The following is a 25284-nucleotide window of genomic DNA, read 5'->3' as shown; positions in this document are numbered from 1 at the left end:
GCAGATGACATATAAAACGTTGAGAAACTAAAATGCATAAAATATATGTATAATACTATATAATATCAACATATTTTATCTTTTAACACTATAATAATTCAGACTTCTTCTTTAGCATTAAGGGAGGGCCAAAAAATTTTATGCAGATTTCCAGGTTGTCCCTGCAATGTGGAAGGGATAATTATATACTCCATGTGCTTCTACTTTATTGGAACAATACAGCATTTACACAAATATGCTAACATAAAGTATATTTAAAGTAATACAAAATAGTTTCAAATGGAAGAGTGAAGGAGTCAGGGAAAACTTTAGGTAGGACATGGCTTTGAAAGAAACCAGGGATTCCAATGGAAGGGGACTTGCCCTGTACTCTGTACATGCCTGGATCACCTAACATGGAAGCATTCTGCATCCTGATGTTTAGCCTGGTGGGACTAGCTTCCTTTGATTGTAGCAGGAACAGGTTGCATCTAAAAAAAATAATAGCAACAACAAAATGCCAGACTGAGATAATTTCTTGTACCCTCTTTCCTGCTGGATCCAGAGGGATGTGATCACCCATAGGTCATCCACAGCTCAGGTGTCATAAGCTGAGCAATGAGGGGGAATACAATATAAGTATCCCCAGTTCTGAGAAATGGCTGGGGTCTCTATTCTATTTGTCCCCACTTTTTTTTTTGCTTTTTGGAGGGTAATTGGGGTTAAGTAACTTGCCCAAGGTCACATGGCTAGATTTTTTTGTGTGGGTGTTAAGTGTTTGAGGCTGGAACCGAACTCGGGTCCTTCTGACTCCTCGGCTGGCACTTTACTCACTGTGCCACCTAGCTGCCCCTATTTGTCCTCACTTTTAAGTGTCAATGGTGATAATTACTGGACCCAGGAGTTTAAGCCATGGTAGCCTTGGAACTAGGATTCCAGGCAGGATGTCATAGCCAGCCACCCTGGCAAAGAATTGATTGATTGATTGAAGCCCTGAGAATCATGATACCTCCATATTAGGCAATCTGAGTATGCACAGGACACAGAGTGAGCCCCTTACACCAAGAAATAGAAGTGAAGAGGGAGTGCATTCCAAACACGAAGGACAGACTTTGCAATAGTGAAAATGAGAGATGGATTTTCATATATGGGGAACAACTAATAGTTCAGTTTGATTGCAAAAGAGAATACATGAAGAGTAATTGTAAATAAGTCTGGAAAGGTAGATGAGAAACAGATTGTGGGAGGCTTTAAATTCCAGGATAAGAATTTTGTGTTTTATCCTAGCACAATAGAGAGCCATTGACAATTGTTGATTAGGGAATGATATGGTCAAATCATAAAATGCCAATTTGTTATTTTTGTAAAGGATGAATTGGAGAGGGGAGGATGCCTAAAGCAAGGAGACAAATCATGAGGCTGTTATAATAGATAATTATAATTATATTATGTTATAATATATAATTGATAAGAGGTATCAAACATGTAGCCTATAACTGCCCTCAACATGTCTGAGTGCAGTCTGAGTCAGATTAAAATGCATTTGTGAAATATTAGCCAAAATCAATGAAAATACAATAAAACAGAAATAATGTTAATATGTGACTTTCTAAATCAATATGCTTATGTACCAGTTAGTGTCCCCTGTTTCTATGTGAATTTGATGCCAGATAGGTGATAAGGTCATCAACTAAGGGTGGTGGCCAAGTAAGTGGAGGAAAGGGGATAGATGTGAGAGAAGCTGTCAGGGTAGAACTGATAAGAATTGGCAGCTGATTAGCTATGGGGATGGCTGAATGCACCAGTGAATAAGGAAATAATCAGGAAATAAGCCATGAGGAAGAAGGAAGGAAATGATTTCATTCTGGAATTCAAGCAGAAGACTATCAAATGTTATTTCAAAGTAAAGGGGTTTTTAAATGATGTGACAGGAAAAAAGCAAGTATGACATAGTGGAAAGGACACTGGATTTGATACAAAAGATCTGGGAATCCTGGCTTTGTCATTTGTTATCAGAAATTCCCAAGATGACTTTTCAATATTTTCTTGGTTTCTTGGGGAAACTTCTTTTCTGTCTTTAAAAAAAAATTCAGTATCATGAAAACTGGAACAGAAAACTGAGGTCAGAAGTATGTAGATCACCACAAAGGAGCATAAAACCGGAAGGGATAATGAATCAAATGTCAAAAAGAAACCAAAGCACTTTAACCAAATATTATGGGGAAAAAAATTAACCAGTGTTATTCAGTGAAAAAAAGAATCCTGCATACTCCGTAGAGGCCATAGGGCAATAGTGAAGAACACCAAAATAGTTCAAAAGAGAAATAAAAAGCCATTAAAAAAGCGTGATGCTGGGGCAGCTAGGTGGCACAGTGAATAGAGCATCGGCCCTGGAGTCAGGAGGACCTGAATTTGGATCAGGCCTCAGACACTTAACACACACACACACACACACACACACACACACACACACACACACACACTAGCCATGTGACCTTGGGCAAATCACTTAACCCCAATTGCCCTCCAAAAAACAAAAAAAATGTGTGATGTAGCCAGGTTGTACAGAGTCCATCACTGGATTCAGAATCAGTAATTTCTAGCTCCTATTTCCATATCTTTGTAGAGACATTTCTCCATATCTGAAATGCACTCCTTTCTCAACTCTGCCTGTTAGAATTCCTGGTTTTTCCAGAAGTTACCTTGTTTTGTACATACTTATATGTATGTACATGATGGTTTCACCTCTTCTCTTTCCTGCCAGAATGTAAACTCCTTGAGGGCAGGGACTATTTCACATTTGATTTTGTATTCCCAGTGCCTAGCATTATGCCTTTTACAGTACTTAATAAATCCTTACTGGGGGGCAGATAGGTGGCACAGTGAATAAAGCACTGGCCCTGGAGTCAGGAGGACATAAGAATTCAAATCCAGCCTCAGATACTTAACACTTATTTAGCCATATGACTTTGGGCAAGTAGTTTAACCCCAATTGCCCCTCCAAAAAGCAAAAAAAAAAAAAATCCTTACTGGTCGACTGTAGTAAGAAAATAGACTCAAGAACGTTTTCTTAGGAAGAAACTGAGCTAACAATAATGCATAAAAAATGCTTTAAATCACTAGAGAAGTTCAAATAAAGCAATTCTGAGGTGCAGCTAGGAGGCGCCATAGTGCACATATTGCTGGGTGTCAGTCAGGAAGACTCCTCTTTTTGAGTTCAAATCTGGCCTTAGACACTTCCTAGCTGTGTGGCCCTGGGCTTTTAACTTTGTCTTAAGTTTCTTCATTTGTAAAATGAACTGGAGAAGGAAATGCAAAGTACTCTAGTATTTTAGCCAAGAAAACTCCAAATGGGGTCATGAAGAGTTGAACATGACTGAAAAACGACTGAACAACAAATAAAGCAACTCTGAGGTTCTGCCTCCCACCCATTAGATTGACAAAAATGACAAAAGAAGAAAATTGAAAAGGTTGGAGGGCTGTGGGAAAATACATAGTAATGCACAATTAGTGGAACTCTGAAATGGTTCAGTTGTTCTAGAACACATTCTAGAACTATGCTCAAAGTCACAAAACGGCACATGCCCTTTGACCCAGGTATGCTACTACTAGGGCTATATATACCTGAAAGAGATCAAAGAAGAAAAGGACTTAATGTATAAATATTTTTATAGTACCTCTTTTTATCATAGCCAGAAATTGAAAATGAATGCAGTATCTTCCTATTAGGGAAATACTAAACAAATTATGATATATGACTATATTGGAATATTATAGCACAATAAGAAATGACAAAATGAACAGTTTTAGAGGAAACTGGGAAGATTTTTATGAAATTATACAAAGCAAAGTGAATAGCACTAGAAGAGGAATTTATACGATGTCAACAATATAGAGAAAAAATGACTTTCAGGGTTTAGAACTCTCATAAATCTAATTATAAACCATGAGTCCAGAAAACTGAAAATGAAACATACCATTCATCTCATGCCAGAGCAATGATGAACTTAAAATGGAGAGAGAGAGAGAGAAAGAGAGACCTTTCTTTCTTTCTTTCTTTCTTTCTTTCTTTCTTTCTTTCTTTCTTTCTTTCTTTCTTTCTTTCTTTCTTTCTTTCTTTCTTTCCTTCCAGGGGTTAAGTGACTTGCCCAAGGTCACATGGTTAGTAAGTGTGGACATAGAGACATTTTAGAGTATGGCCAATGTAGGAGTTTGGTTTTTTGGACTATGCCTATTTATGATGAGAGTTAGAAGATGTTTAATAAATCTTTGTTGAAAAAATAAGTAAAAGCATGATACTTTGCAGTTTATACATCCATGTGAATGTATACACAGAACTGCCACACATATGTGTATACATGTACAAATATATGTATATATGCATACACATGTGTTTACATGCATTTTATTCTCACGATACCCCTATGAGATAAGTAAAGCAGAATCTATTAGACCCACCCTGAAGATGATGATATTAAAATGCAAAGAGGCTAGGTGACTTGCCCAATGCTTCCAAATTAATGATGCATCTTTGATTTTACAACATTTGATTAAGGCTATGATTTATTTGATGTTTATTACCTGTTTAGGAATACAACTCTCAATTAAGAAATTACTCCTGTGGGAAAGTATTATTTCATTTGTGATGATCTCAGCTTTAAGATATAATTACCAGCATTTTAGAGAAAGCAGACTGGATTTTATTTAGGAAATGATGCAGCATTTTTTTTAAACCATTCCAAGTTGCTCCATGGTACCAAGGGGCAATGGAGAGGGTGGGCTGAGGTAAAGTGCAGCATGTTGCTAATGATTACCCATTCTTTAGTAAGTGGTAGATAGGATAGCATCAACAAAATGTAGGATTCAAAAGAGAGATGAGCAGGTCACACACACATATTTGTATATATATATATGTATATGTACACACATGTATATATGTATATATTTACAGTGAGGGACCATCCAAGTGTTTTACTGGTACCTATGAAATGTAAAAAGATTCAGAGGAAGACTTCTTTCCCAGCACAACATAGACAAGAATTTTACTGGATGAGAGAGCATAGATGGCATCCTTACACTGATTAAGGAATGACCCATATTAATGTTTGCAGATTTGTTGGAGCATGAGAACATAGTTAAATTCTGAAATTTCATTAAGTTTTTCCATACTGCTAATTCTCAGTGGTATTTCAGAAATCTACTAACTGACTGGACTTTCTCTAATGATGAGATTAATTGGTTAATTGATTAATAACTGCCAACCAACTTCCATTACGAGCAAGGAAATGAGCTTAGATGAACCAACAAGGCACTTTGAGGAAAAATAAGAGAGATCATGTTCCATGTAAGTCAGAATACTTCCCCTGAGACCCAGATAGAAATAATCCTAAACCAAGAGCCCCAAGAATACCAGTGCCACTGAGATCGCCAACCCGGCTTCTAGCCTTTCCCCTACAGCCATTATCTATGGACTCAATCCAGGTAGAGCTGAGATGTGGCATCTGCTTCTACAGGCACTACAACCCCTGCCTCTATATGTACGGTCACAGCTACTGAAGATCCATAGAAGTAGGTTCTCACTATGAAAGTCTTTAGCACTGTCAAATGGTTCCATATTAAAAAAAGATGTGTATTTTGCTGCTACACCCTGAGGACTATAGGACCTTTTCAAATGGCTTGAAACTAAAATTTCCTCTATATGCTGTATTCCCAAGCAGAATCTGAGCTCTTTGAGTAAGGATTGTCTGCTTTTTTACCTGTGTACCTAGTACTTACCGTGTTTCCCCGATAATAAGACCTATCCCGAAAATAAGCCCTATTGAGATTGCTACTGTAGTGAAGGTGATCCCCTGTGCTACATGCTACATTACGGTACCCTCTGTATGCACCATCCCCCCCGTGAAACGCACGCCGTGCTCTGAGCTGCATCCAATCAGAGCTGCAGCAGTGAGCGCGTCATCCTGTTCTTCCCCAGTGATTTGCTTATTGAATAAAGGTACATTTTTTGGTTCACATTTACCCGTTTATTAAAATTGCTGTCAATGTTCATTAAAATAAGCCCTCCCCTGAAAATAAGCCCTCTGGTGTTTTTCTGTCCAAAAAATTTAATAAGACAGTGTCTTATTATCGGGGAAACAAGGTAGCACAGTGCTTTGCACATAGTATATGCTTAAAATGTTTTTTTATTCATTCATTCATTCATAATGGTACACAAAATTCAGATGACTTCACTGTGGTTATTTTCAGCCTATATAGCTTCAGGAACAGATCTTCCTTTTTGGATTTTATAGTCTACATGATTTTCTTTAAGTCATGATTGGGGGGTGGGGGAGCTGAAGGGTGGGGATGGAAATGACTTTTTCTTAATCCAGTGATTTATCTGATATGATGATTCTTTTAAGAAACAAGTCTCTAAGTATAACCATGGTTTTTTTTAATTCCTCCTAATGTACTATCCTCTTTTTAATGTTTGTGAAATCTTCCTGTCCATATGACTAATAGACATGAATTGCAGTCTTTTTTTTCTTCTTTATGGCTTTAGATAACTCACCTCTTTATGGACCTCAGTTTCTTTTTCTATAAGATGAGTGCATTGGACCAGAAATTCTTTTAACATCCATTTTAGAGCTAATATTCCATGTGTCTGCTATGATCCTGTTGCCTAGAAGCTGTCTTGTCAACTGCCATAAATTGACCTTATCCAGGGGACAGTATGAAGGTCCTGGGTTGGGAGGTTGGGGATAAGGTACAAAAAAGGTATGGATGGAGGAGAAGTAAAGTAAAACACTTTCTACTTGACAATTTTGCTAAGGGCTGGGCTACTGATCAATTACCATTTGACATGGGATGGAAGAGGGAGTCTGGTCTATTTATGGTAAATGGATTATGCATAAACAGTTTTTGAAATCTAGATGCTTTTTTTTTTATCTCGGTTTGGTCACTGTCATCTGGGGACCTTAGGGCAAATATTCTTAGAAGGGGGCAAGAAGAGTAGATGTTGGTGATGAGCTCATAACAGCAAAGCTCATAAATGAATGAAAAAGCAGGTGTTGAGTATTTACTATGAGCAAAGCATTATGCTAAGTGCATGCTGAGGGTACAGATTGAAAAAAGGAAGATAGTCCCTTCTTTCAAGAAATTCACTTTTTTTTTTTAAGCAATCCGGGTTAAGTAACTTGCTCAAGGTTACACGGCCAGTTATTTCTGGGTGTGGTGCTATCTGAGCCCGGATTTGATCCAGGTCATCCCAACACTGGAGCCAGTGCTCTTACTCGCTGAGCCACCTGGCCGCCCCAAGAAGTTCACATTTTAATAAAGAGAGAAAACACATGGAGAAGATTTCAGCTGCAAGTCATATGAAGAATGCTGTACAATGCTAAGTAGATGGTAATACATCTTGTTTAAGGTTAACTCCACTAATGAGATCATATCCGCTTCTGATATTGAATGATTTAACTATGCCAAGGATTTGGGTGGTGAGAAGTTTCTTTTCTGGGTCTTTAACAGTTTTGGCTGCTGAGGAAACAGGGCCACAGTAACTACAGAAGTATTTGCTTGGTGACCTCTCTGTCAACAAGACCTATCCCTGTAGGCTCTAGAAAGACTCATGAAAAGCAACCATTGTGACAAGTGGGAGCAGTAATTTGCTTGTTTCTTTGTGAAATCTGCTTCCTGTCTACAAAAATTACCACACTGGTCTCACATGCATCGATGTGGTCTCAGACTTAGAAGAGACACAATTGTTACCTCCAAGTATTCAAAGGCCTATTGCAGGAAAGAGGGATTAGAGTCATGCTCTCAGCTCCTGAGAGCAGAGGTAGTGGTGGGGAGAAGTTACTGAGATACAATTTAGGCTTGACATAAGGTATAAGGAGTGGGGGTGGGGTGGGAAAGATAAAAAAGTGGAACTCTTCTAAATGAGAATGGGCTGCTTTAGAAGGCAGTGCATTCCCCTGGCTGGAGGTCTTTAGGCAAACCTCAATGACCACTTGGGTATATTGTAGAAGAGAGTCTGATCCAGGCATGACTTAGATTAGATGGCTTTTGAGGCCCCTTCTGCCTCTGCATTTCTGTTTTTCTGTGATACTATGTTGACACAGACTCCAGGGGCAGAAGTAACACATGGATCAAGTAAGCTTTAGTCTCTTGTCATAAATTGTATAATGAGATTATTTTACACGACATGGAAAACTTTTGTATTCCATTAAAAAACTTCCTTTTAATTTGACACACAGGCCACATTCTTCCTTGAGCTGCAGGCAGTATTTTATTTAATTGAGGTTGGAGAACAAATATTTCTGTGGAAGGGAAAACAGTGTTTGGATTTCCCTGGAGGATTTTTTTTTTTTGGATTAAGCAGCTGGCAATAATACAGAGTAAAGCTAACTGGCCCATGCTCTTCCCCAGTCATGTGGGCAAGGTTACTGACCTGACTTTGTTGGATTGATTTCTGCAATGCTTCATAGTTCACCTCACACGGTTTTCTTTGGTCCACTTGGTTCCACTTCAGTGTCCCCTCAGTATGTTCACACATGACAAGTCCAAAGAGGATTTCAAAAGGTTGCATGACAGATCAGCTGTCACTGCCTGTTTCAATGATTTCCTTTTCTTGAGTTGAATACTATTTTTATGTATTTGTATTTTCTGCATCTAGAAAGGAAAATTAAGAATTGCAGGGAGGTTTGAGACCACAAATAGATATATACCTGACAAAGAGGTACTCATTATAGGTTTAGCAGAGGGTTAGGTTCCCTTGCCTAAAGGAAAAGAACCCTGGTCTAGGACTCAGGACATAGGCTCTGATCCCTACTCTGCTACTGAAAAGATAGGTGACTTTGGGCAAACCATCCTCTCTGGGCCTCAGTTTCTTCATCTATAAATAGCAAGGGTATATGAGTTAGACGAGAATGTCTCTGAAGTCCCTTCCAACTCTGACCTTCTCAGATCCCAATTTTGTCCTTATGAATGTGTTTAATTATATCCCATTAGTAGGCCAGTGAATTAATTTGTTTTATTCAGAGCCCTAGCAAAACTCCATGTTAAACTGTGGTTTTATTAGGAGACCATGTCTATATCCCCTGGGGGCTTACTTGATCAAGTAGATGAGGCCATCTTAAACCAATGCCCCAGTTCCCCCCTCTCTCTCTTCTAAACTTGTAGCATGTAGTAGCCATGTGAATTCACACAGTTCACTACACCTCTCCGAGCTTCACTTTTCTCATTTGTATGATTAGACGAATAGTCAATATGATTTCTAAAAGTTCCATCTAGCTTTGAGATGCAATGAATCTTAGACACATTGTCTACACCTCTCATTTGTTAATTAGTCATGGAGTACCAGGGGGGCTTTCTAATATTGTCTTCTTCTATTGTGACTCAACTTGGCATATATTCATAATTCTTTTCTCAACTAGATTACAATTTGTTTGAGGGCAGAAACCTTGTCTTTCAGCTATTTACTTCTCTTAAAAGTGTCTAACATAGCACCTGGTAGAAATTGAGGTTTAGAGTGCTGGTGTCATTTGTCCAAGGGGTTCCAGCACCTCTTTATATATTGTATTCCCCGATAAGATGTGAGCTTCTTGATGTCAAGAGCTTTCTTGCTTGTTTGTATTTATATCCTTAGCATTTAGCATAGTACCTAACGTACAGTGAGCTCTAAATAAGTACCCTATATTCCATCCGCCCATCCATCCATCCATCCATCCATCCATCCATCCATCCATCCACCCACCCATCCATCCATCCATCCATCCATCCATCCATCCATCCATCCATCCATTTATCCCTCCGTCAGTCCATCTATCTGTCTGTCCATCCATCCGTCCATTTGTCTGTCTGGCTAGGTAAGGCCATAAAATATGCAAGTGACAGCATTCAAACATGGATCTCCTGACTCCAGATCCAGTGTTCTTTCTTCTATACCATGTTGTCTTATCTACTCTCTGTAATCAATAAACATTTTGGACCTGATTTCATTGGATTTAAAATAAGGGTGTCATCTGAGTTCCAATTACTGTATGAATGCAAAATATTTCCTTTTTTTCTGCTTTGCCTTTAGACATTTGCCTGGTGAGGAGGACAGCAGCTTGAGGAGGGAGAGCACAATTAGTATGTTAGTAGCGTGAGCTGACGGCTGTAGAATGACATTCAGTTTCAGAATCATTTTAAATTAGATGAAGAAAAAAAAATCCCTTTGGAAATGTAATTTCCTACCCTTATTTATAATGCTGGTGATAGTACAGTAAAAGAAGAAATGTTTTTTGATAGGTAGCTAATCTTAGGTCACAGATTCAGCTGGCTAACCCAAGATCTAGAAACTCTGAGGGACTTACGGGGCTAAAGAAATACTGATTGTCCTTGGAACTAGAAAGACCCTCAATTAGTAGAAGTACCTCTTCAAGGAGTGTGATGATATAAAATTGCTGGCTCAGCAACCAGTTAGTACAGAGAAGAGAAAGAAAGAAGCAAAGGGCTTTATGTCTTAGTTTAACCTCTAATTCATAACCAAAGGTCACACAGCTTTAGACCCAACTTTTTCCCATGATTATGATGGTGTTGATAATGATCTCTCCCATTTGATGCAGCAGTCCTGTGCAAGGGTGTATTTCTACAGGGCTCTAACACTTACAAAAAATGTTCTCTACAATGACCCTGTGAGGTAAGTGGTATAAAACATATTTATTATCATCCTCATTTATTATATTGCATATTTGAGTTACACGATTGTCTACTGCTTGCTCATGTACAGGAAAGGCCACCAGATAAGCGAAGGTACTGGGAAAAAGTTCTGTTAATGATGATGACATTCTTTTTGTTCTTTCTCTCTCTCACAACCCATTCCTGTCCTCCCTTGCCCCATTTCCTTTGAAAATCTAGGGATTTAACTGTCCTTGAATTTTCATTTTCTTTGGAAAAAGTTGAGGTTTAATGGATCCTTCACTGGTCCAATATTGAGTGCTGAAGCAGGTAAATTAAAATGGTTATTGCTTCTTTACCTCTCACTCAGAAAAGTGCCAGGAAGGTAGTGCTCTTATCTTCCAAGTCTCAAAGTTTATATCATGTGGGCATCACCAAACCTTGCCCCTCTGTCTCTGCTCTAGTTGGAGAGCATAGCCACATCCTTGCTATGTATAAATGAGAAAACTAAGGGTCAGCTACTTCCCCAACATTTCAGTTTTGTAAGATGAGCTCTATATACCTATTGTTATCCCCCTTTTCCAGATGAGACAGATGGGGCTTAGTGAGGATAAATGACTTGTCTGTGGTAACATCGGCACAACTAGGTGGTATAGTGAATAGAATGCCAGACCTAAAGTCAAAAAGAACCATTTTCCTGAGTTCAAATCTGGCCTCAGACACTTGCTATCTGTGTGACCTTGAGTAAGTCATTTAACCCTGTTTGCCTCAGTTCTTCATCTGTAAAGTGAGCTGGAGATGGAAATGGCAAACTGCTCCAGCACTCTCATCAAGAAAACCCCACATGGGGGCAACCAGGTGGTGCAGTGAGTAAGAACGCCAGTCCTGGAGTTGGGAGACCCGGGATCAGTTTTGGCCTCAGATACTTAACACCCACACAAAATAACTGGCCGTGTAACCTTGAGCAAGTTACTTAACCCCAATTGCTTTAAAAAAAAAAAAGAAAAAGAAAACACCACATGGGGTCACAAAGGGTTGGACACGACTGAAATGATTGAACAACAACAAGATCCCCCACTTTTGCAAATCAAGGTGAGGGAGGTGTCTTCTCATATTTATTCTTTTAGATCAAGCTTGATTATTATAATTTCAAAGCATTTATTTACCATTATTATGTTGTCCTTTTTTTCATCTGCATTGTTTTGTATTTGTGCATATTGTTTTCCTGGTTCTGTTTACTTTATTTGTCATAAATTCATAAAACAATTACATAGTGGCTAATGTAACCAGGGATTCAAGCCTAAGACTTTACAAAAGGGTCTGCTTTTTGGTAGTGTCTTCCTGCTACTGCACTAGAGACTTGAGATAATTTGCCTTTGGTTGAGAGGTATTCTCTATCTCTATCTTTCTCTGCTCTCTCATTTGAAATAGGTTATCTCACTCTCAGTGGGAGATGTAATTTGCTCTGGTTTGGCTATTAGATTGGATGAATGGCTTAATTCACTGTTCAATATTGTGATCATCTTTGTATATCTAGCATTTGATGGGAAGAGAATAAAATCTTCAGATATAGTTTGGAGTATTCCTTCCCCATTAAAAGAAAGAGACCAGAAGTAACCCGAACCCAAAATGAATTTCCACTAAATCAGAAATATTTAGGGGGCATAGATAGACATAATTCTAACTTTTTACCTTCTCTCTAAAGTTGTTGTTCATCTTTTGTTTTTGAAGAGGACCAGTGACATGGGTGTTGTCTCAACTTGCATATGAATTGGATTTAAGTGAGGCAGTGCAAAGTCATCAGCCTCACTCTTTTATCCTGAGTCATTAAAGAACAGTGGAAGGACATAAGTCAAGATAACTGATAATGACCCAGGATGTAGTGGGTGACCTTGGCATCTTTGATGCCTGACCAAGCTCTAAATGTTCCATAGAGGCTGCTTCAGCTGCCTTTCATGGCCATTGGAACAAATTTTTTTCTTCACCCATTCTGTAGGGGGATATTTTTATATGCTTTGGGTAGACATTCCTCTAACTCACCAACATGTTTGAGGCCTGCCACCTACCCTCAACCTGGTTTAACCCTCTGCTGAGATGGTTTTACAGGACTGTGGCCACTGCACATGCTTCAGCTTCTTGGAACTACAGGTGAGAGTTGAGTGAAAGTGGAGAACAAAGGTGGATGAGCAGTCCTGAAAAGGGACTGTAAGCCCTCACACTTAAGGGGCTAGTCTTTCTTAAAGCAAAGATGAAAGAAAAAGCCTAGACATTATCTTTCAAGAAATTTTTAAGGAAAACTGCCCCAATATTCTAGAAGCAGAGGATAAAAGAGAAATTGAAGGAATCCGCTGATCATTTCCTGAAAGCAACCCCAAAATGAAAACTCCCAGGAATAGCATAGCCAAATTCCAGAACTCCTAGGTTGAGGAAAATATACTGCAAGCAGCCAGAAAGAAGCATTTCAAATATCACAGAGCCACAGCCAGAATTACACAGCATTTAGAAGCTTCTACATTAAAAGATCAGAGAGTTTGGAATATGATATTCTGGAAAACAAAGGAAGAAGGATTACAACCAAGAATCACCTACCCAGCAAAAGTGAGTATAATACCCCAGTGCAAAAACTGATATTCAATCAAATAGAATACTTTAAATCATTCCTGATGAAAAAATGAGAACTGAATAGAAAATTTGACTTTCAAATACAAGACTTAAGCACAGAAAGGTAAACAGGAAAATGAAATCATAAGGAGGTCAATAAAGTTAAGCTGTTTAAATTACTACATGAGAAGATAGTACCTGTAATGCCTAAGAACTTTATCATTATTAGGGCTGTTGAGAGGAGTATACATATATAGTGGGCATAGGCATAAATTGACTATGATGTGATATTAAAAAATCAAATTAAGAAGTGAGAAAGAGGGATGATTATGATGGAATGCTATCCAAAAAAGTAAAATTAAAGGGTGAGAAGGAGGGATCCACCAGGAGGAGGGGAAAAGAAGAGGTAGAATGAGGCAAATAATCTCACATGGAAGGATAGGGGGACTGACAGACAGTTCTTGAATCTTACTCTCACAGGAATTGGCTCAAAGAGGGTATAATGCACACACTCAGTTGGGTATAGAAATCTATCTTATCCTACAGGGAAGTAGGAGGGGGAAAGGGGTAAGGAAATATAAGGAGGGGGAAGACTGATAGAAGGGAGGGTGGATTGAGGGAAGTAGTAGTCAGAAACAAAACACTTTTGAGGAAGGACAGAATGAAAGGAGAGAGAGAATGATAAACAAGGGAAAATAAGATAGAGGAAAATACACTCCTCCTCTCTAAGGAGAGCAGAATGGCTAGCCTTTTGACCCCCATATCCTGTTTCACTCAAGGAAGAAGTAAAAATATCACTTCAAGTGGGGTGGGAAAGATTCCACAGATATGTATTCACACCTTCTTTGAGCTGAATTTAGACAAGCACACATAGACATACATATAACTTACATGGGCAACACTCATAGAAACCTACACTAAAATTTATTAGATGCTTTAAGGTTTGTCAAATGCTTCACATATATGTTATCTCATTTGATCCTTGTAATAATCATGTGAAGTAGGTCTCATTTCATAGATGAGTAAATCAAGGCCTGAAGTAGTTAAATGACTTGCCCAAGGTCATGGCTATTCAATGCCTAAGGAAGAATTTGACCTCAGGTCTTGTGAACTTTGCATCTAGAAATCTATCCACCGAGTCATCTAGCGGCCCTGCTTCTTCTTGGTATTCATTTTGCTCAGTTTTTCTTACAATCTAGTATTATTGAATTGCATTCATATACTGCAATTTATTTAGCCTATTTCCAGATGATGAGAATCTATTTTATTTCCAGTGCTTTGTTACCACACAATATATTATAAATATTTTGGTATCTACATCATCTTTTTCTTTGTAATTGAACTCCTTGTGTACAGTGTGTGTTTAGCAGGAGAACACCTGAATCAGAAGATATGAATATTTTAGTCCTTTGTTTAATTCTAAATTGCTTTCTAGAATGGTTATATGAATTTGCAGCTCTAATAATGATTTTACTTATTGATTCAACATTCTTAGTGGAGCTATGATCTTACTATTCTGAAATAAAAATCTTGGAATTATTTTTCCTAATATCTTTTGATTTATTTCATTAAATGTTTCCCAATTTTACAGGAAAATTGTTCAAACATTCACTTAAAATGTTTTTTGAATTCCAAATTCTTTTGCTACCTTCCACTGTACCCCCTTTCTTAAGAAGTGAAGCAATTTGATATCAATTATACATGTGGTCATGCAAAACATATTTCCATATTATCCAAGTTGCAAAAGAAAACATAGACCAACTCTTTCCCCTAATAAAGTAAAAAAAAAATTTGCACTCAGAGTTCATCACGTCTTTTTCTGGAGTTGGATACTATTTTTTGTCATGGGTCCTTTGGAATTGTCTTGGATAATTATCTTGATCAGAGTAGCTAAATATTTTGTTGTTGATCATCCTTATGATATTGCTGTTATTGTATATGGTATTTTTTCTGGTTCTTCTCATTGCACTTTGCATCAATTCAGAAAAGTCTTCCTAGGTTTTTCTGAAACCATTGTACTCATTATTTTTATAGCTCAATTCCATTACAATTATATACCACAACTTGTTCAGCTATTCTGCAATTGGTGGACATTCCCTTGATTTCCAGTTTCTGCTACTACAAAAGAATTTCTATAAATATTTTTGTAAAAATAAGTCCATTTACCTTTAAAAATTATTTGGAATACAGATCTAGTAGTGGTATTGTTATGTCAGAGGATAGGTACAATTTTATATCCCCATGGGCATATATCCAAATAGTTCTCCTGAAATCATTGGACTAGTTCACAACTCCACCAACAGTTCATCATTGTCCCATTTTTTTCCACATCTCCTCTAACATTTGTCATTTTTCTTTTGTGTCATCTTAGCCAATCTGATAGGTTTGATGTGGTGCTTCAGAGTTGTGTTCATTTTCATTTCTCTCATCAGTTGTGATTTAGAGTATTTTTAATATAACTATAGATAGTTTTGATTTCTTTTCCTGAAAACTGCCTATTCATATCCTTTGAACATTTGTCAATTGGGAAATGAATCTTTTCAAAAAAAAATTTGGCTCAGTTCCTTATGTGTTTGAAAAATGAGGCCTTTATCAAAGAAACTTGCTATAAACTCCTCCCTTCCCCCAGTTTCCTGTTTGCCTTATAATTTTGGCTTTCTTAAGTTTTGTTTGTGCAAAAGCCTTTTAATTTAGAAATTATCCATTTTACTTTTTTGTGATTCTCTCCATATCTCACTGGGTCACAAACTCTTCTGTTGCTCATATATCTGACAGAAACATTTTCCATGTTCCCCATATTTATTTACAATATCATCCATTATGTCTAAATCATTTTAAAATTTTGACCTTATCTTGCTATAGAGTATGAAATGCTGGTTTATGCCTAGTATCTTCCAATTTGCTTTCCATTTTTCTAAGGAATGTTTGTCAAATAGTGAGTTCGTGTCCCCAAAACTTGTATCTTTGGGTTGAACACTAGATTAATTTGGTCATTTACTACTGTGTATTATGTACCTAATCTATTCCACTGATCTACCACTCTATTTCTTAGTCAGTATAGAATGTTGTGATTATTATTTTGTAATATAGCTTGACATATGGAACTGTTATGGATCCTTCCTTCATATTTTTTATTATTTCCCTTGATATTCTTGACCTTTTGTTTTTTCCAGATGAATTTTCTTATTTTTTCTATTCTATAAAGCATTTTTTTTTTGCATTTTGATTGGTATGGCACTGAATAAGTAAATTAACTTAGGTAGTATTGTCACTTTTATCATGTTGACTTTGCCTACCAAGGAGCAATTAATATATCTCTACTTATTTAGAGATATCTTTATTTACTTGAATGAAGTGTTGTATAATTTTGTTCATATAATTTACTCGTGTATTTTGACAGGTAGACTCCTAAGAATTTTGTGCTGTCTGTAGTTATCATAAATTAGATTTCTCTTTCTATCTCTTTCTGCTGGGTTTTGTTATTACTATATAGAAATGCTGATGATTTGTGTGGGACTATTTTAAATCCTGCGAGTTTCCTAAAGTTGTTAATTGTTTTGACTAGGTTTTTAGTTAATTTTCTAGGGTGCTCTAAGTGTATCATCACATCATTTACAAGCAGTTATAGCTTTGTTTCCTCATTGCCTACTTTTATGCCTTCATTTTTTTCTTATATTTTTGCTATAACTAGCATTTCTAGCACAATATTTGTGATAATGGAATCTTTGCTTCACCTCTGATCTTATTGGCAAGGCTTCAAATTTATCCCCTTATAGATAATGCTTGCTCCTAGTTTTAGGTAGATACTACTTACCATTTTCAGAAAGGCTGCATTGATTCCAATGCTTTCTAGTGTTTGTAATAGAAAAGATCTATCACAGCTAACTTCTAAGATTTTATTCATCACTTAATTTTTTTCTTATTTATTTTCTGGTTAGATTTACGTAACTCTGAGAGGGGAAAGTTGATATCCCCAATTAGTATAGTTTTGTTGTCTATTTCCTTCTGTGATTCATTTAACTTTATCTTTATGAATTTGGATGCTGTGTAACTCTCTGCATATGTTTAATATTGATATTACTTCATTGTCTGTTTGCTTTCATCAAGATGTAGTTTCCCTGCTTAGCTCTTTTAATAGTATATTTGTGATTTTCTTTGTCTGAAATCATGATTGTTACCCCTTCCTTGTTTACATCAACTGAATCATACTAAATTCTACTCTGGCCCCTTATTTTATTTTATTTCTTTTATTATCATTATTTTTTGCTTTTTGGAGGGCAATTGGGAGACCCCTTATTTTAAACTCTGTGTATGTTCCTCTGTTTCAAGTGTTTATCCTTCACTTGAACTTTGTATTTGAAAGTGAAATTTTCTATTCAGTTCTGTTTTTTTTTATCATCAGAAATGCTTGAATGTTCTCAACTTCATAAATGCCAATTTGTTCTCTTGAAGAATTGTTTACTCAGTTTTACCATCTAAGTTATTCTTGGTTTTAATTTCAGCTCTTTTTTTCTTTTTGGAGGGGAGAAGTCACGGCAATTGGGGTGAAGTGACTTGCCCAAGGTCACACAGCTAGTAAGTGTTAAGTTTCTGAGGCCAGATTTGAACTCAGGTCCTCCTGACTCCAGGGCCAGTGGAGCTGCACCACCTAGCCACCCCAATTCCAGATCTTTTGCCTTCTATAATATCATCCAAACCCTCTGCTCCTTTAACATGGTAGCTGATAAATCTTGTGTGATCCTGACTGTGACTCCATGGCATTTGAATGGTTTCTTTCTGGCTGCCTGAAGTATTTTCTTTTTGATTCGAGAGCTCTGAAATTTGGCTATAATTTTCCTGGGACTTTTACTTAGGGATCTCTTTTGGGTCATGATCAGTCCATTCTTTTAACTTTTATTTTACCCTCTGGTTCTAGAATATCAGGAAAGTTTTCCTTTTGTTTTAATTTCTAGAAATGCTATATGTAGACTTTTTTATATAATGGTAAAAGAGAGGGATGGAAAGGTTCTCTCACCTCACCATTCAGTTCATGGTACTTGTGTTCTGGATTAATTGTAAACTTCACCTCCTAGAAGCTGGAGAAAAGAGCTCATAGGAAAGAGGGACTATTTTAATCTGCTTAGTTTTAAAAACATTACCTGTTCTGGCTAAGCAGTCAACCAAAGAAAGCTATATTCACCTATCCTATGGGAAAACACAGGATTCAGGGTACCTCTATTATGTGATCTGAGTATGCCCAGGCCACGTCTGAGAATAGGAATGGTGGGTTCAATGAGGGGCATGTGGGAAATGAGTGATAAAACATGAAAAACAAACTAAGGGACATAAATTAAAATGTAAAAAAAAGTCCCAGTGAAAAGCACTGTGCAAATGTAACATATCATTATTGCTGTGGAAAGAACACTGCATTTGAAATTAAAAGAGACCTGGATTCAAATTCTGCATTTGACACTGATTTATGGTATTACTGTAGACAACTTAATTTTTCTGAGCTACAGCCAACTCTCTGAGATAGTAAATTATGGGTAATTTGTGTTGGTAGAAGGGAGAAGCATTGTGGTACTCTGGATAGAAAGGCCTGTAGCAGCAAGCACCCCAGCGTCCCTAGGGTGGCTGCCAACACACGTTCTTAGATCTGCTTTGTTAAAGTAAAGCAATTCAAAGTGGGTTAACAAGCTTACTTTAATCGGTCAAATATGTATCGTTTACCTAGTTCAGGGGAAAAAGGTCAGCACCCCGAACTGCAGAGTATACAGACAGAATTATCAAGACAGAGAAACAGATCAAGTAGACAGGTTTCCAAACTGTCCAACCATTATATCCATACCAAGTCAACATCTGGGTTTTTCAAAGCTGGGGGGATCTCAACAATGGCTTCCCAGAGTCTCATCTGATCAAATCACAGAACACTTCTCAAAGTGAGCCCCAAAGCAAAGCCTCACATCAGGGATTATATAGCCTTCTCCTGGGTCAGTGAATTTAACCACCCTCTTGACCCACTGCCCAATCACACAGCATCAAGGTGTGGGCATTCCTGAAAAACCAAGCCTCCTGCCACAGACTCCATGTGACCACATTCAACCTATTAGGAGGCAGAGTATATTTTCAAATCAAGGAAGATTCTCAGAGTCTCTTAAGCCTATCAAAGGGCCTAAGGGCAGTGAAGATCTTTAAATTTGCATTTCCATTACAAGGCCCTGAGTCCAAAGTTCTACCTCTGACACATACTGGGTCTGTGGCTCTGGGCAAGGCACTGAATTATAGGATGGATGACAATCAGCATTGGTAGAAGGAATTTCTTTGTGGGGAGTATACTACACCAATAAAATCAAAGATCTGGGCTAAAAAGCATAGAAACTTCCCATTTTGTCCTTGAGGTAGCCCAGCAATGCTCATTGTTAGTGTTGCAGTGGTTTTTCTATCAAAAGGTGAATTCCTGCATCTATCCTTGATGACCAAGGAAGCAAAATATGGGAGCAAAAATGATTAAAATTCCAAAGAAATTCTGATTTTTACAAAGTTTGTCAGGTCTGTTTACAATAAAAAGCATTTGAAAACAATTGTAATGCCAAGGAGAATGATGGATTCAGAGAATTTTCCTTCTGTTTGCTTTTATTTTGAAAGATAAAGCTTCTACAGAATTATTAAAGCAAGTGAATAGTAGGGAAAGGATATAATTAACCGCCTGTCATATTGAACTGCAAGCAGGATGGCATAATCTATATCTTCTATAATCTCTGTTATATCTTTTAATATGAAGCATAAGACATAACCTATAAAATCGTATTTTTATATATTTCTGTAAATGTAATTTGTGAGTCTGCTTTAGAGGACTCTAGCAGAATGGGATGTTGTCCACTTCTAAGCAGCAGTAACTTGTCTGCTTATGTCTTTGGGGCTCCTCTGGCAAGGGAAGAGAGAAAAATCACTTTGGTTCGGTGTTATGAGAAGTAGAGGAAGTGGGTTATCATCTTATCATAGAGATTCAATCTAATAAAAAAATAAAGTCCAGAAAGGGGATTCCAGAAATTGTTGTATTTCTAGCTTCATTACAATCAGTTCTTCAAGAAATCATGTATCTCTCTACTCCCTTAGCAAATAGAATCAAATCATCTTCTAAGTTTTCTATTGCAGGGTTGAATCTCTCATCCTGTCATTCAATCTTTTTTCAGTCATGTCCATTTCTTCATGACCCCATTTGGGGTTTTCTTGGCAAGGAGGAGTTTTTCATCCTTCTCCAGCTCATTTTACAGATGAGGAAACTGAGGCAAAGAGGGGTGAGTAACCGGCCTATAGTCACATAGCTAGTAAGTATGAGGCCAGATTTGAACTCAGGTCTTCCTGACTCCAGGCTTGGCCCTCTAGCTACTGTTCCACATTAGATTAAAATCTTCTGATGGATTTTTTGTGAGCTAGTTGCTATAAGCTCCTGTGCCCATCATGACATGCACTGGAATATTGATTTAGTTGTTAGGGGTGTCTGGATCCTTGAAAAAGGTGCATATTCTTTTAGGGAAACTTCAAAATTTAGTATTTTTTTTTTTTTTTTGCTTTTTGTAGGGGAGAAGGTAGGGCAATCGGGGTTAAATGACTCGCCCAAGGTCATATGGCTAGTTTTGTGTTGAGTGTCTAAGTCCAGATTTGAACCCAGGTCCTCCTGACTCCAGGGCCAATGCTCTATTCACCGCACCACCTAGCTGCCCCCTAAAATTTAGTCTTTATCAGCATGTATCTGTGAAGGAATATATCGGGTATGGCTTCTCATTTTGCCCATTTTTGAGAAAAGTCACTGTGGAAAAGCAAGGACATCTACAAAGGATTCAAGTTGGGGGTTATTTAATTGTCACCCCAATTCATATGTGCCTTTATAGCTACAAAGCACTTTTATTTACATTAATTCATTTTATCATCATAATAATGTGTTACAGGTCATACTGGTATCATCCTCATTTTGGAGATAAGGAAATTGTAGCTAAAAGATACTAGTAGGGGTGGCTAGGTGGCTCAGTGAGTAAAGCTCTGGCCCCAGAGTCAGGAGGACCCGAGTTCGGTTCTGGCCTGAGACATTTAACACCCACACAAAAATACTAGCTGTGTAACCTTGGGCAAGTTACTTAACCCCAATTGCCCTCCAAAAGGCAAAAAAAAAAAAAGATATTAGTAGATGTTCTTTTCAAGGTCATACAGTAAGTAAATGGCAGAGTCAGATCTTAAACTTAGGCCTTTTGACTCTAAATATAGGGGAAATAATTTTGGTGTGGTGTATGTGTATATATGTGAGGGTGGGGCAGTGGAGTCATGGGGAGAGTGTCAGGTGAAGCTATTTTACCTGTAAAGGAATTGGCATTTCAAACTATTTTTATCAGCTATTTGTTGTTTATTCAGTATTTTGGGTTAGTATGACACTTGAGGAATTGGTTGCATTGCTGTATGTATACAGATCTTTTTATATAATAATGTAAATTTACAACTATATAAATATATGTATATATAGACAAAATCAGGTCCTCTAGAAATGTGATCCATGGGGCCATGCTGTAGAGCCCTAATGAAGGGGAGCAAAATGGTATTCATTGCATCAATAAAGAATTACTACTGTTTGGTGTTTTGTATCCAGGGGTGTTGTCTTCCGGACCTACGGACACCTGTAGCACCAACATACAAGGCAGGTAATTTATATACCTGTGGGGCACTGTCTGCTTGACAACAACTACTGAGACTATACAAGTCATATCCAGCATCATATGCAAACAACAACAGAGTTTAAACAAATAGTCACACTCTACTATTCCCCATTTCTAACTTTAGGAAGAGACTAGAGTGTGTTCACAGGTTTTATATTTCTGTTGTTCAATCACTAATCAGAGGAAGGATTTGACCTATTTGAAAAATGCATCATACATATAACCCCTTAACCACTGTCATGTTCTCTTGATGGCAGCACATTAAAAGGTTTTAAAATTTCAACTCCTTCTGGATTGCCCAAAGAGTATCTGCACTCTTCTTTCAAGGGCTCTCCTCTTCTGGATTCAGGTTTACCGTCACCATATCTGAAATGCCATTCTGCCCCAAGATACATGGGACACTAAGGAAGACATACTCATTAATGCCAGATAGACTTTTAATCATGGTGGAAATTGGATGCACTCTCCTAAGATTCTTCATAATGCTTTCTGCCAGATCTGCCACAGACAAGCCAATGGCCCAGGAAGTATAGCCCTTCAGCTTGATCACCTCATAAGCACTTTCAACCACTTGTTTATGAACATCTTTCCATTTATCTGAATCAGCATCAGTTCTTATTTGAGGATGAAGATTCTTCAGAGACACACTGTCAAGATTCACACCACTCCACACAGGAACACTGGAATCTCCATTTTTCCCAAGGACCCATCCATGACAACCTGAAGAATGGAACCTAGTCTCTTCCCCATTAGGTAACAGAAATGGGCAGAATCCAGATTGCAACCACTTCCAATAAGATGGTTTTTAGGAAAGCCACTTAGCTTATAAGCCACATATGTCAAAATATCCGCTGGGTTGGAAACAATAAACGGATTGCAATTAGGGCTGTATTTAACAATATTGGGAATGATGAATTTAAAGATATTCACGTTATGCTGGACCAAATCAAGATGACTTTCTCCCTCCTGTTGACATGCCCCAGTTGTAACAATGACCAGTTTTGAGTTTGCGGTGAACACTAGTCTTTGCCAGAAACAATCTTTGACGTTTTGAGGAAAAGGTTGCCATGTTGGAGATTCGTCATCTCTCCCTTTTGTTTGTCCTCTATTACATCAACTAAGGCAAGTTCATCAACCAAATCCTTTGTTAAGATACTGATGGCACATTGTCATGCCAACTGTATCAATCACAACAACAGTAATCTTGTTCTGGGGAAACTGTTCATCCTTTAGGAGATTCAAAATCAGCTGATCCTTAACAGTAGATGTCATTTTGGGGGGATATTGAGGTTGCTGGTCAGACTGTGAAAGTTCTGAGTTATACGTGAGCCTGCTGCTTCCATACTCACCCATTTCCAAATTTCAGAATTGATATGGTGATGGGGTCAGGGGAGGAGAAGGAACAAGTTATTTAAGGATAGACAGCATATGGCATACGGGATAAAGAACTGGCCTCAGAGTCACGAAGACCTGGGTTCAAGTCCTGCTTCTAAGGTGCATTGATTGTGCCACCCTGGAAAAGTCATTTCACTACTCATTGACCTAGGCAGGGTACTGCCAGTCTGAATTGGTAGTGGGATTTCCTGACATTAATGAAATCACAGGTTTATACCTGCCTCCAAAATATTAAGGAGAAGAAATGGCAGCTGCTAGCAGGGATAGACATGACTAGCTGCATAGGCCTCAACAGACTGTTGGGGAAGCCTATGCAACCCTTCTTAGTAGAAAGCTTTTCATTTCCAAAATACAGTATGTAGGATTACAAGAAAAACCCCAGTTATGAAAAGATGTAGAACTGCATGGACCTGGGTTAAGATATCCTTCTCTAGGGTCATGTTGGGGGTACTTTAGATTTTATAGTTTCCTAAGTATTATAGAAACTGCTCTTTACCTTTTCTTGTCATTCTTGAGGGACAAATAATAGTTTCCAGAAATTGTTTCACAATGTTTGGTGTTTGGACTTTCAAGATATAGCAGCTAGGGTGACTTAGAGGCCTGTTCATGTAACATGGAACTAATCTGAGTGCTGTGTGCTTTAGAAACCTTACCCCAGCTTGAGCCAGTTTGAATCTTCCCATCCATCTTTGGGCAACAGAGGCAAATGGTTATTTTCCTTGGTCAATATGAAGTAACATTTAAAAGTTAGCATGATATTTTTGATAGATCAGTGCGGATAGTTTGAGGGATTTCACCGTGTTAGGAGAATATAAATGTTTTAATTGTATAATCCACATCAGAAAGACAATGTAGTATCTTTTAAATTTAGGACTCAAGAGAGAAATGACTAGTTGACTGTTCACATTAATGAAGCTTGGCAGCTGTGAGTTATTTGGGTCTGAGAGGAGGCAATGTTTGTTGAGCTATTTAGGAAGACTTTAAATGGGCATTAAAGGATCAGTTACCTGGGCATTCTATTCCTCAAGAACCAGAAATCAAGGGTGGAGCCAAGCCCCTCTAAATACCTATAAAATGACTCTTACACAAATTCTAGAGCAGCAGAGCCCACAAAATGACAGTTAAACAAATTTCCAAACCTGGAAGGTTGACAGGAAAGGTCTGTTATGTCACATTGAGAGAAAAGCACAGACCAACGCTGGCCACACTGGCATAGACTGGGCCCCTAGCAAACCTGGAGCAGGTCTTAGGGCACTGAATCACTGGCAGTTGTGGCAGTTTCCAGACGTCTCAATCCACAAATGCCAAAGACAATTTAGAAGGTCAGTAGGAAAGGTCTGTGAGACCTGGGTGAGAGAGGAGTGCAGAACCATCCTGATCCCCACAGTGTTGGTAGCAGTGGCAGTAGCAGTGGCAGTGGCTTATTCTGGAGCTCTTGGTCCACAGATGGTGGGAGAATTGAGTGGCTGATCAGAGGGGAATCACAGGGATCTTTTTTTCTGGCTCTAAGGCAGGATTTTTTTTGCTTTGCCTGTGCTTTGATCTGGGTCACAGTACTGGGTGGTGCTGGCATGGCAGAACTTGTGGTGGCAGTGGAGAGAGAATTCTCCTTAAAGTTCCAAGGCACAAAAGAATGCTTGTGATCACTCACAGAGCAGATCACAGGCCAGGAGAGGAGTAGACACCGCTCCTTTGATCATACAACCTTGGAAGAATTGAAAATTTATGGGTCCCTAGAAAGATCTCTGGAAACAACTGCATGAAACCCCTGAAGCTTGGAACAGTACACCCTTCACACTGGAAGCAGAGTCCTACCTTAACAAAGAGCTAAAAAGTTAAGTAATTGTCTGGGAAAGTGAACAAGGAGTGGGAAAAAATCAGAGTATAAAATCTTACTTTGGTGACAAGGAAGATCAATGCATACAACCAGAGAAAGACAATAAATTCAAACTTCATACATCCAAAGCCTCCAAGAAAAATATGAATT

At 38.1% G+C, this 25284-nt stretch overlaps 1 pseudogene; it reads right to left on the bottom strand.

Moving 5' to 3' along the window:
- Positions 1-21703: 21703 nt before the first annotated feature.
- Positions 21704-23255, bottom strand: LOC138152178 (L-lactate dehydrogenase A chain pseudogene; annotated as a pseudogene).
- Between the last annotated feature and the right edge of the window lie 2029 nt (positions 23256-25284).

Source organism: Petaurus breviceps, unplaced genomic scaffold, assembly GCF_028583685.1.
Source record: "Petaurus breviceps papuanus isolate PSGF00001 unplaced genomic scaffold, PetGlider_PUasm1.0 90919, whole genome shotgun sequence".
NCBI classification, from domain to species: Eukaryota; Metazoa; Chordata; class Mammalia; order Diprotodontia; family Petauridae; genus Petaurus; species Petaurus breviceps.
This window is presented reverse-complemented; position numbering and strand designations above follow the sequence as displayed.